Source organism: Erinaceus europaeus, chromosome 6, assembly GCF_950295315.1.
Source record: "Erinaceus europaeus chromosome 6, mEriEur2.1, whole genome shotgun sequence".
Lineage (NCBI taxonomy): Eukaryota > Metazoa > Chordata > Mammalia > Eulipotyphla > Erinaceidae > Erinaceus > Erinaceus europaeus.
This window is the reverse complement of record NC_080167.1, coordinates 32,208,824-32,221,204: the sequence shown is the minus strand read 5'-3', so window position 1 is coordinate 32,221,204 and position 12,381 is coordinate 32,208,824.

Below are 12,381 nucleotides of genomic sequence, written 5' to 3'. Positions count from 1 at the left end.
ATGCAAGGGGAAAGTAATAAAGCAGTGCTGTAGGTATCTCTCTCTTTCTCTCTCCTCTTATATCTCCCCTTTCCCTCTTGATTTCTGGCTATCTCTATCCAATAAATAAATACAAAAATAAGTAAATATGAATGGCCTCAAGGAATATATTTTACAGTAGCACAATAGTAATAGGAGATATGAGCACACCACTTAATGTATGAAATCATCCAGACACAAAATCAATAAAGAAACAACAGTTTAAAATGAAACAATAGATGCATTGGACTTAACAGATATATACACAATGCTGCATCCCAAAGAAATAAATATACATTCTTTTCTTCTTGGGGCTCATGTGGGGTGGCTCCAGCCAGGAGGCAAGCTTATTGAGGCCCCTATCACTAGCTCTAGTGACTGTGTGATAAAGAAAGAGGCTCGGAGAGTATCTTGGTACAAACACTCAATTTATTTGGGGGTGAGCTTGAGTATATACAGAAAGTTAAACAAAGAACATTTTTCAAATATGTCAGAAATTAAAGGTTTCTTAAAGGTCAGCTTGTCCCTATGGTAGAGGGCTGGTATGACAAGAATTGATGTGATACATAAAGGTCAAGACAATTAGTCTCCTGATGCAAGCATTTAATTATCCAAAGGCATTTGAGAGAATAGGCTTTAAACCACTAAGGTGAGATAGATAAGGAAGAACAAGGCTTGATGTAAGTTAAGGACATCAAAGGACACTGTTAGAAGTGTGTGATAGGGTATGTTCTCCTTTGTGATCAGAAGGTGAGGTGAACTTTGAGTAGACGAATCTTAAAGCAGGCAGTCATGTGGCCTGCCAGCAGGGAGAAACTATGAGATTTCTGTGGGCCTGAGAGTCAAACAAGACTAGGAGACTTTCCCTCTTGGCTCATCTCTATGGAGAGAGGTTAACAAGTGGATGTCTTTCCAGACTTCCCTAAGCTCAACCAAGCTTTCACATAGTCCTACACTTTTCAAGTACATATGGGACATTCTCAAGAACTGATCATGTGGAGAGACACAAAGACAGCCTTCATAATTATGTGAATATAGAAATAATAAAAAGTGTCTTTTTTAACTACAATGCCAAGGCTAGAAGTCAACCACAACAAGAAAATAATGAAAATCTTAAACATGTGGGAACTAAAAAAGATGCTACTGAATTTACACTTGGGTCAATAAAGAAACCAAAAGAAAAATTAAAAATTAGCTGAAAAATGACAAAAATTAAGAAGCAAGCCATAAGACCCTATCCTATCAGTAGTGTTAAGAGGGAGATATATCACACTAGTGAAGAAATATATCAAAGGGCAGGAGTAGATAGTATGATGGTTATGTAAAGAGACTCCTGAGGCTCCAAAATCCAAAGTTCAACTCTCTGTATCACCATAAAGCAGTTGAGCAGTGATCTGGTAAAAAATAATAATAATAGTTAGGTAAATAATTAATTAAAAAATCTAATCAGAGAGTCGGGCAGTAGCGCAGTTGGCTAAGCGCAGGTGGTGGAAAGCGCAAGAAAGGAGGAGAGAAAGACACCTTTGTAAAGCACAAGGACGGGTGTACGGATCCTGGTTCTTGCCTCCGGCTCCCCACCAGCAGCGGAGTTACTTCACAGGTGGTGAAGCAGGTCTACAGGTATCTTTCTCTCCCCCTCTCTGTCTTCCTCTCCTCTCTCCATTTCTCTCTGTCCTATCCAACAACAATGACATGAATAACAATAATAATAACTACAACAATAAAACAAGGGCAACAAGAGGGAATAAATAAATATTTTTTAAAAATCAAATAAAATAATCTAATGTTCCAGCTCAGAAATACTGATAGAAAAGGACCAACAAATAAACCAAAAAGTCAGCAGAAAGAAATAATTTAAATCAGCTAAAATAAAAACTAAATACACGGGGGTTGGGCGGTAGCGCAGTGGGTTAAACACACATAGCACAAAGAGCAATGACCAGAGTAAAAATCTGTTTGAGGCCCTGGCTCCCCACCTGCAGGGGGGTTGCTTCAGAAGCTGTGAAGCAGGTCTGCAGGTGTCTTTCTTTCTCGCTGTCTTCCCTTCCTCTCTTGACTTTTCTCTGTCCTATCAAACAACAATGACAGGAATAACAACAACAATAATAACAACAAAGATAAACAGCAAGGGCAACAAAAGGGGAAAATAGCCTACAGGAGCAGTGGACAAATTAGAGAAAACTAAGAATATATCCCAAAACGAAATTAAGAGATACTGAAAAAACAACAGAGACATATGGGATGACTTCAAAAGAAATTATATATGCATTATAGGCCTACCTGAGGAAGAAAGAGAGGGAGAGGAAGAAAGCATTCTACATGACATAATAGCTGAAAACTTCCCTAGTCTACACAACATAAAAGCCATAAAGGTTCAAGAAGCTCAGAGGGCCCCAAACAGAATTAACCCAGACTAAGAAACACAAAGACACATCATATTTAGAATGGAAAGGAACAAGGATAAAGAAAGGATCCTGAAGGCTGCAAGAGAAAAACAAAGAGTCACCTACAGAGGAAAACCCATTAGATTAGCAGCATACTTCTCTACACATACACTACAGGACAGAAGAGTATGGCAAGATTATCTATTGAGTGCTCAATGAGAAAGGCTTTCAACCAAGACTACTGTATCCATTTAGACTGTTATTCAGACTAGATGGAGGCATAAAAACTTTCTCTGACAAGCAATAGTTGAAGGAATCAACTATCATCAAGCCTGTCCTGAAAGAAGTTCAGAAAGTCAAACTACCATAAATACGCCATGTATGAGAACACTCTAAAAATCTACAATAATGGCATTAAAATATCTTCAATCTATGATATCAATAAATGTCAATGGCCTGAATTCACCAAAGGCACAGAGTAGGAAGATGGATTAGAAAACATAACACAAATATATGTTGTCTGCAGGAATTCCACCTGACTCAACAAGACAAACAAAACTCAAAGTAAAAGGATGGAAAACTATATAAGCCAGTGGCCCACAAAAAAAGACAGGAACAGCTATTCTCATATCTGACATGATAGACTTTAAAATAAATTAAATTTAAAAAGACAGGGATAGTGAGTCGGGCAGTAGCACGAGTGGTGGAAAGTGCAAGGACCAACATAAGGATACTGGTTTGAGCCCCCAGCTCCCCATCTGCAGGGAGGTCGCTTCACAGGTGGTGAAGCAGGTCTGCAGGTGTCTATCTTTCTCTCCCCCTCTCTGTCTTCCCCTCCTCTCTCCACTTCTCTCTGTCCTACCCAACAACGACATCAACAACAACAACAATAATAACTACAACAATAAAACAAGGGCACCAAAAAGGGAAAATGAATAATAAAAAGGATGGACATAACTTAGTGCTCAGAGGATCAGTCAATCAAGAGGACTTAACAATTATTAACATCTATGCACCCAACAAGGAGCCATCCAAATATATCAAACATCTACTGAAATAGCTATAGCAGTATAGTAACAGCAACACAGTCATAGTAGGGGACTTCAACATCCCACTCTCTCAACTTGACAGAATCATCTAGGCAGAAAATCAATAAAGAAATGAGGGTGCTAAATGAGGAGATAGATAAACTAGAACTATTGGACATTTTCAGAATCATTCACCCCAAGAAACTGGAATACATATTCAACTTAAGTCCACATGGGTCATTCTCAAGGATAGACCATATGTTAGGTCACAAAGACAGCATCAGCAAATTCAAGACCACTGAAATCATCCCAAGCATCTTCTCAGACCACAGTGGAATTAAACTAACATTGAACAATAAACAAAAGTAATAGTCCCAAAATGTGGAAGCCCAACATTACACTACTTAACAGCTACTGGATCAAAGAAGAAATAAAGGAAGAAATAAAAATATTTCCAGAGTTCAATGAAAATGAAGTCACAAGTTATCGAAATATTTGGGACATTGCTAAGGCAGTACTGAGAGGGAAGTTCATAGCCATACAAACACACACTAGGAAACAAGAAAAAGCACAAATAAACAACCTGATTGCACATTTTAAAGACCCAGAAGAAGAAGAACAAAAGAACCCTAAAGCAACCAGGACAGAAATAATTAAAGTTAGGGCAGAAATAAATAACATTGAAAGTAAGAAAACCACAAAAAGATCAACAAAAGTAAATTTTGGTTCTTCAAAACACTGAACAAAATCAATAAACTTTACTCAGACTCACAAAACAAAAAAGGGAAAAGAACCAAATAAGTCAGATTGTAAATGAAAGAAGGGATATGACAACAGACACCACAGAAATTCAACATATCAGGAATCGGGTGGTAGCGCAGTGGGTTAAGTGCACTTGGCATAAGGATACCAGTTCGAGCCCCCAGCTCCTCACCTGCAGGGGGGTTGCTTCACAGGTGGTGAAGCAGGTCTGCAGGTGTCTATCTTTCTCTCCCCCTCTGTCTTCCCCTCCTTTCTCCATTTCTCTCTGTCCTATCCAAGAACAACGACAACAATAACTACAACAATAAAACAACAAGGGCAACAAAAGGGAATAAAGTAAAGTAAAAGAAAAGAAATTCAATATATCATGTGAGTCTTCTATGAACAACTATATGCCACCAAGTTAGAGAACCTGGAAGAAATGGACTATTTCCTAGATACCTACGAATCCAAATGGGGAGGACATGGACTGGATATTCACCACAGAAGAGATCCAAAAGGCCGAGAAACACATGAAAAATGCTCCAAGTCTTTGATTGTCAGAGAAAAACAAATAAAGACAACAACAAGATACCACTTCACTCCTGTGAGAATGTCATACATCAGAAAAGGTAGCAGCAACAAATGCTAGAAAGGTGGTGCAAAGGAACCTGCACTGCTGGTGGGAATGTCAATTGGTCCAACCTCTGTGGAAAACAGTCTGGAGAACTCTCAGAAGGCTAGAAGTGGACCTACCCTATGATCCTGCAATTCCTCTCCTGGGGATATATCCTAAGGAACCCAACATATCCATCCAAAAAGATTTGTGTATACCTATGTTCATAGCAGCACAATTTGTAATAGCCAAAACCTGGAAGCAACCCTGGTGTCCAACAACAGATGAGTGGCTGAGCAAGTTGTGGTATATATACACAATGGAATACTACTCAGCTATTAAAAATACTGATTTCACCATTTTCAGCTCATCTTGGATTTTTTGAAGAAATCATATTAAGTGAAATAAGTCAGAAACAGAAAGATGAATATGAGATGATCTCACTCTCAGGCAGAAGTTGAAAAACAAGATCAGAAGAGAAAATCCAAGTAGAATCTGAACTGGAGTTGGTATATTGCACCAAAGTAAAAGACTCTGGGGTGGGTGGGGGGAGAGTGCAGGTCCTAGAGAAGGATGAAAGGGGAACTAATGGGGATTGTATTGTTATATGGAAAGCTGAGAAATGTTATGTTATACATGTATAAACTTATTTAGAACATGTTATACATGTACAAACTTATTTAAAACACTATTTACTGTCATCTGTAAAACATTAATCCCCCAATAAAGAAATTTTAAAAAATTTTGATCTTTATTTGTTGGATAGACAGTCAGAAATCAAGAGAGAAAGGGGAGAAAGAGAGGTGAGTGGAAGAGATACCTGCATCCCTGCTTTATCATTTGCAAAGCTTTCCTCCTGCTGGTGGGGACTAGAGATTCAAACCTGGGTCCCAGTGCAGTACAGCATATGCACTCAACTGGGTGTGCCATAATGAAAACACAATAGGAATTTATTACGGTCCATAAAACACATGAGTCTATTGTCATTTTAAAGGAAAAATTAGCAGATCTAAACTCAATATTGTTTTTTTAAATATTTATTTATTCATTCCCTTTTGTTGCCCTTGACTTTTTTTTATTGTTGTTATAGTTATTACTGTTGTTACTGATGTCATCATTGTTAGGACAGAGAGAAATGTCGAGAGAGGAGGGGAAGACAGAAAGGGGGAGAGAAAGATAGATATCTGCAGACCTGCTTAACCACCTGCAAAGCAACCCTCTGCATGTGGGATGCTGGGGAATCCAACTGGGATACTTACTCTGGTCTTAGGGCTTTGCAAGATGTGCACGTTTAACCCCTGCACTACCGCCCAGCCCCGGGGGTTGTATTGTTATGTGGAAAACTGAGGAATGTTATGCATGTACAAACTATTGTATTTACTGTCGACTATAAAACATTAATCCCACAGGCAGTTGGGCGGTAGCGCAGTAGGTTAAGCGCACATAGCACAAAGCACAAGGACTGGTGTGAGGATCCCCACCTGCAGGGGAGTCGCTTCACAGGCAGTGAAGCAAGTCTGCAGGTGTCTCTTTTTCTCTCCCCTTCTCTTATCTTCCCCTCCTCTCTCCATTTCTCTCTGTCCTATCCAACAATGACACCAACAATAATAACTACAATAACAATAAAAACAAGGGCAACAAAAAGGAAATAAATATTAAAAAATACACATTATTCCCCCAATAAAGAAATTTCTTTAAAAAAGAGAGCAGGGTGGGGATAGATAGCATAATGGTTATACAAAGAGACTCCCGTGTCTGAGGCTCTAAAGTCCCAGGCTCAATCCCCCACACTACAGGTGTTTATCTTTCTCTCCACCTCTGTCTTCCACTCTTTTCTTGATTTCTCTCTGTCCTATGCAACAACAATAGCTATAACAACAATAACAACCACAACAAAGGCAACAAAATGGGAAAAACAGCCTCCAGGAGCAGTGGATTCCTAGTGCTGGCACTGAGCCCTAGTGATAACCCTGGAGGCAACAAAAAAAAACAAACAAACAATAAAACCCCCACTAGGTCCTCTGTCATCCTTTTGGACCTGTACTCTCCCCATCCCACCCCCCCCCCCCCCCAGAGTCTTTTACCTTGGTGCAATACACCAACTCCCGTTCAGGTTCTACTTATGTTTTCTCTTCTGATCTTGTTTTTCAACTTCTGCCTGTGAGCACTTCTAATATTTTTATGTATAAGAGATTCACAAACATTTGAGTCAGAAAAGTAACCTCCCTTCATGAATTTATCATAACCTATAGAGCCTCAGATACATAAAAAGAGAACTTTTCAATGGTCTGATCTGTGACAAAGTAAGGACTACAAAGCACAACTAGTTTTCTAAGGAAAAAAAGAAACATCATTTAATATAATACACAGATATGTATGTTGTCATTATGTACAAATACATTGCAAAAATCAAGAGCTATAAAAAGAGAAAGAAAATGATGATTCCTGCTGCAACCTAGAAAGAAAAAACACATTTTAAAAAGCAGAATGATAATTTTGAGTTCTAAAAAGCAAAACATTTTATAGCCCAGACAATATTTTAGCCCACTTGAATGTTAGCTATCAGGCTCAGGCAAAAGTACTAAAGTCATAGGCCCCTTGGAACATATATAAAATAACTTTCCTAATTTCTTCCTACACAAAGACCCTTAGTTCCATCCGTTCTATTCTTACCTTTAGGTTCCTGAGTACTAAGCAATTTGTCCTGCTTTATATTACTTAATGCTTTTCAGGCACCAAGTGGCAGACTCTATCAGGATGCCATCCTGACTTCTCCTCACCAATGTGTCCTATAACATAAGCATTCCAGAGCCATACCCCACTAAGGAAAGATATAAACAGGCTGGGGGATATGGATTCACCTGCCAACATCTATCCTCAGTGGAGAAGCAATTACAGAAGCCATACCTTCCACCTTCTGCACCCTCACAAAGAATTTTGGTTCATATTCCCAGAGGGATAAAGAACAGAGTACCTTCCAATGGAGGGGATGGGACACAGAACTGTTGGTGGACATTATATCCCTCTTACCCTATAATCTTATCATTATTAAATCATTAATAAAAATTAAAACTCAGGGAGTCGGGCTGTAGTGCAGCGGGCTAAGCGCAGGTGGCGCAAAGCACAAGGACCGGCATAAGGATCCCGGTTCGAACCCCGGCTCCCCACCTGCAGGGGAGTCGCTTCACAGGCAGTGAAGCAGGTCTGCAGGTGTCTATCTTTCTCTCCTCCTCTCTGTCTTCCCCTCCTCTCTCCATTTCTCTCTGTCCTATCCAACAACGACAACAACAATAATAACTACAACAATAAAACAACAAGGGCAACAAAAGGGAATAAATTAAATATTAAAAAAAAATTTTTTTAAAAATTAAAACTCAGTGACATTATATTTGAGAATTAGGAAAAGCAGGAACTAATCCTCTTAAGTATGTGTGTTGATGATCGCAGAGGTAAAGAACTAGACTTAAAAGCATGACACTGGGGGCCAGGCGGTAGTGCAGTGGGTTAAGCGCAGATGATGCAGAGCACAGACTGGCCTAAGGATCCCAGTCTGAGCCCCCCGCTCCCCACTTGCAGGGGGGTCGCTTCTCAAACGGTGAAGCAGGTCTGCAGGTGTCTATCTTTCTCTCCTCCTCTGTCTTCCCCTCCTCTCTCAATTTCTCTCTGTCCTATCCAACAATAATGACAGCAATCATGGCAACAACGATAAAACAAGGGAAACAAAAGGGAAAAAATGGCCTCCAGGAGCAGTGGATTCATAGTGCAGGCACTGAGCCCAGTGATAACCCTGGAGTGCAAAAGAAAAAAAAAAATGACACTGTACATTGTACATACCTGAAACTGTGGCATTACACCAATATCTCAGACACCTGATACCTTCCAAGTACAGATGAGTTATCAGAACATTTCCTTACCTATAAATCATATGAGATAGAAAAATATATTTTGAGAGCTTGGGAGGGAGCATAATGGTTATCATGCGGCTCCAAGGTCCCAGGTTCAATCCCCAGCAGCACTATAAGCCAGAGCTGAGCAGTGCTCTTGTCTTTCTGTGTCTCTATCTATCATTAAAATTAAAAAAAAAATTACTCATTCAAAAAAAAAGAAGAAGAAACCTAGGAGTCAGGCAGCAGGTTAAATGCACATGTGGCATGAAGTGCAAGGACCAATGTAAGGATCCCGAGCCCCCAGCTCCCCACCTGCAGGGGAGTCACTTCACAGGCAGTGAAACACGTCTACAGGTGTCTTTCTCTCCCCTTCTGTCTCTCCCCCCCCATTTCTCTCTGTCCAATCTAACAATGACATCAATACAAACAACAACAGTAACTACAACAACAAAAGACAAGGGCAACAAAGGGAAAATAAATATAAAAAATTTAAAAATAATAAAGAAATGAAATCTAGATTTTGATGCATACTTAAAACTTCTTAACCTTTGTTTTTCCCAGGTTAATAATCAACAGAAATGAATCTAATTTTTTTAGAGCCCACTCTAGGTCTACTGTATAGCTGCGAACTTGGAATTTTCCTTCAATGATAAATAGAAAGTTTCTTTCAAAAAACTTTTTAGTTCCCTTTTAAAATTTTGTTTTTATTTATTGGATAGACAGCGAAAAATCGGGAGAGAGGGTGAGAGACAGAGACACATGCAGCACTCCTTCACCACTTGTGAAGTTTTCGCCCTGCAGTTGGGGGGGGGCTCAAACCTGGAGCCTTGCAAACTGTAACATGTGTGTTCAACCACACAGCCCTGTTCCCTTTACTTTTTATTGTTGCATTCCCTTCTTTCTTGAATCCCTTGTCTTCTTTTTTTTTTGTTTTTGTTTTGTTTGACCTACTTCAACTCACATAGTAATCCAGGCCACTGCCCCACAAACTCTGCAAACCCAGGACATGGTACAATGTGGATGTGTGAATAAGTCTGCAATAAAATTACATTGAATAGGGATTGGGCCACGGCCCACCTGGTAGAGTACACGCATTACCATGCACAAGGGTTCAAGTCTCCGACCCCCACCTGCAAAGGAAAGTTTTTTAAGCAGTGAAGCAATGCTGTAGGTATCTCTCTTTTTCTCCATCTCCCCCCTTCTCTATTTGTCTCTATCCAATAAATTAAAACAAAAATTTAACTACATTGCATAAAAACAGTGACGCAGCAGTGGTGAGAGTAAAAAAGCTGAAGAGACAGAGGCTGAAGGATTCATGGTGGAAAAAGTTCTAGACCACCGTGCAGTGAACAGGAAGGTGGGATATTTCCTCAAGTGGAAAAGGATTTATGGGTACTGACAAAGTGTTGAACTCTCAAGTTTGAGGTCCCATGTTCAATCCCAAAAAATGCATGTGCCAAAGAGATGCTCTCGTTGTCTTCCTTTCCTGTTCTCTCATAAATAAATAAATACCCCCCTTAGGACTGTGCCCTCAACTTGGATCAACAATGGTAGAGAATGTTCCATCCTCCAAAGGGAGGCTGGACAACATATTCTATGCTACACATGAGGAAGATGGGTTGATATTGGGGCAGCTTGGAATGTTCCTACACATGACAAAGAATGTGAGCTCAGATCTAAAGTGATGCAGAGGTCACATAGGCTCCTAAGCTGAATATGGGCCCTAGATCACATCAAATTGATGGGGTTTATAGTCAACAATATTTATACCCCTTTCCCATATTGGGGAGCTACTCTCTTCCCTTCTCTAGTTTTCTGTCCCTTTTTCAGCTATGACATCATCTCCCCAGACAGTAACTTGGATCCACCTGCATATCAGATTTTAGGCTCAAGGAAAAAAAAAAAACTAGTATAGCCAGAGGCCCTTTAGAATATAACTAAAATATGCTTACTTGCTATCTACAAAATGGAGTACCCCTCAACTCTTCATCTACACGATTCCAGCCTTTAGGTCCATGATTGGTCAACAATTTGTTTGGCTTTGTATGGTAACTCTCTTTTCAGTCACCAGGTTCCAGATGCTAGCATGATGCTGACCAGACTTCCCTGGACAGATGACCCCACCAATGTGTCCTGGAGCTCCACTTCCCCAGAGCCCCACCCTACTAGGGAAAGAGAGAGACAGGCTGGGAGTATGGATCGACCTGTCAATGCCCATGTTCATCAGGGAAGCAATTACAGAAGCCAGACCTTCCACCTTCTGTATCCTACAATAACCTTGGGTCCACACTCCCAGAGGGATAAAGACTAGGAAAGCTATCAGGGGAGGGGATAGGATACGGAGAGCTGTCGATGGGAATTGTGTGGAGTTGTACCCCTCTTTTCCTATGGTTTTGTCAATATCTCCTTTTTATAAGTAAATTAAAAAGTAAAAAAATTAAAATAAATAAATACAATCTCTTAAAAAAGATTTGAAGTGAAAAATTAATGTTTCTCCTGGAATGGAAAGAAGCCAATGGGCTAGACTTGGTGTTTGAAAAGGCATCCTTGAATTGGAATTACTTTTAAATTTTTTTTATTTATAATGATTTAATAATGACTAACAAGATTGTAAGATAACAGGGGGACAATTCCATACAGTTCCCACCACCAGAATTCTGTATCCCAACCTCCATTGGAAGGTTCCCTATTCTTTATCCCTCTGGGAGTATGGACCAAAATTCTTTGTGGTTGTGCGTTAAGGTAGAAGGTCTCACTTCTACAATTGCTTCTCCGCTAGACATGGACAATGGTAGGTTGATCCATACCCCCAGCCTTTTTCTGTTTTTCCCTAATGGGTAGGGTTCTGTGGAGGTGAGACTTCGGACACATTAGTGAGATCGTCTGCCCAGGGAAGTCAAGATGACATCATAGTAGTTCCTGCAATTTGGTGGCTAAAAGGCAGTAAAATATAAAGCAGGACAAATTGTTTAATAAACAGGAATATAAAGGTAAAAATAAAGCAGATGAAATTAAGGGCCTCCATGTGGGAAGAAGCTACAAAGTTTATTTTAAATAAACAATGCTCTATGTGGCACAGGACTTTAGTAATGTTTGCACGAGCTTGATAACTAACATGCAGGTGGACTAAACATATTATCTGGGAAGATGGTGTCAGAGTTGAGAATCAGCCTAGAAGGTGGATTAGTAGCTTCCAATTATGAAAAACGTATATAAAGATTAAACCCTACACTGTAGTGTGTGCACTTAACCAGGTGTGGCACTATCTGGTCCCCTGGCCAGTGAAGATTTAAATATGTGTATATATATATTTTTTTTATTTGATATGAGAGAAATTAGGTGGGAGGGGAGATGGAAACAAACAAACAAACAAACAAACCTGTAGCACTGCTTCACTACTTGTACTTCCTCTGAGCAGGTGGGGACCAAGGGCCTGAACTTGGGTCCTTGCACATTTTAACACGTGCTCTAAACCTAGTGTGCCAGTGCCTAGTTTCCTGAAGTCTTTTTTTTCTTTTTGCCAGCAGGGTTGGGCTCAGTGCCAGCACTACAAATCCACCACTCCTGGTGGCCAATTTTTCCTTCCCTCCCACCCCTAATTTTTATTTTATTAGATAGGAGAAAAATTGAAAGAGGATGGGGAAATACTGGAAGAGATCTGCAGACCTGCTTCACCACTTGTGAAGTGTACCCCCTGCAAGCGAGGA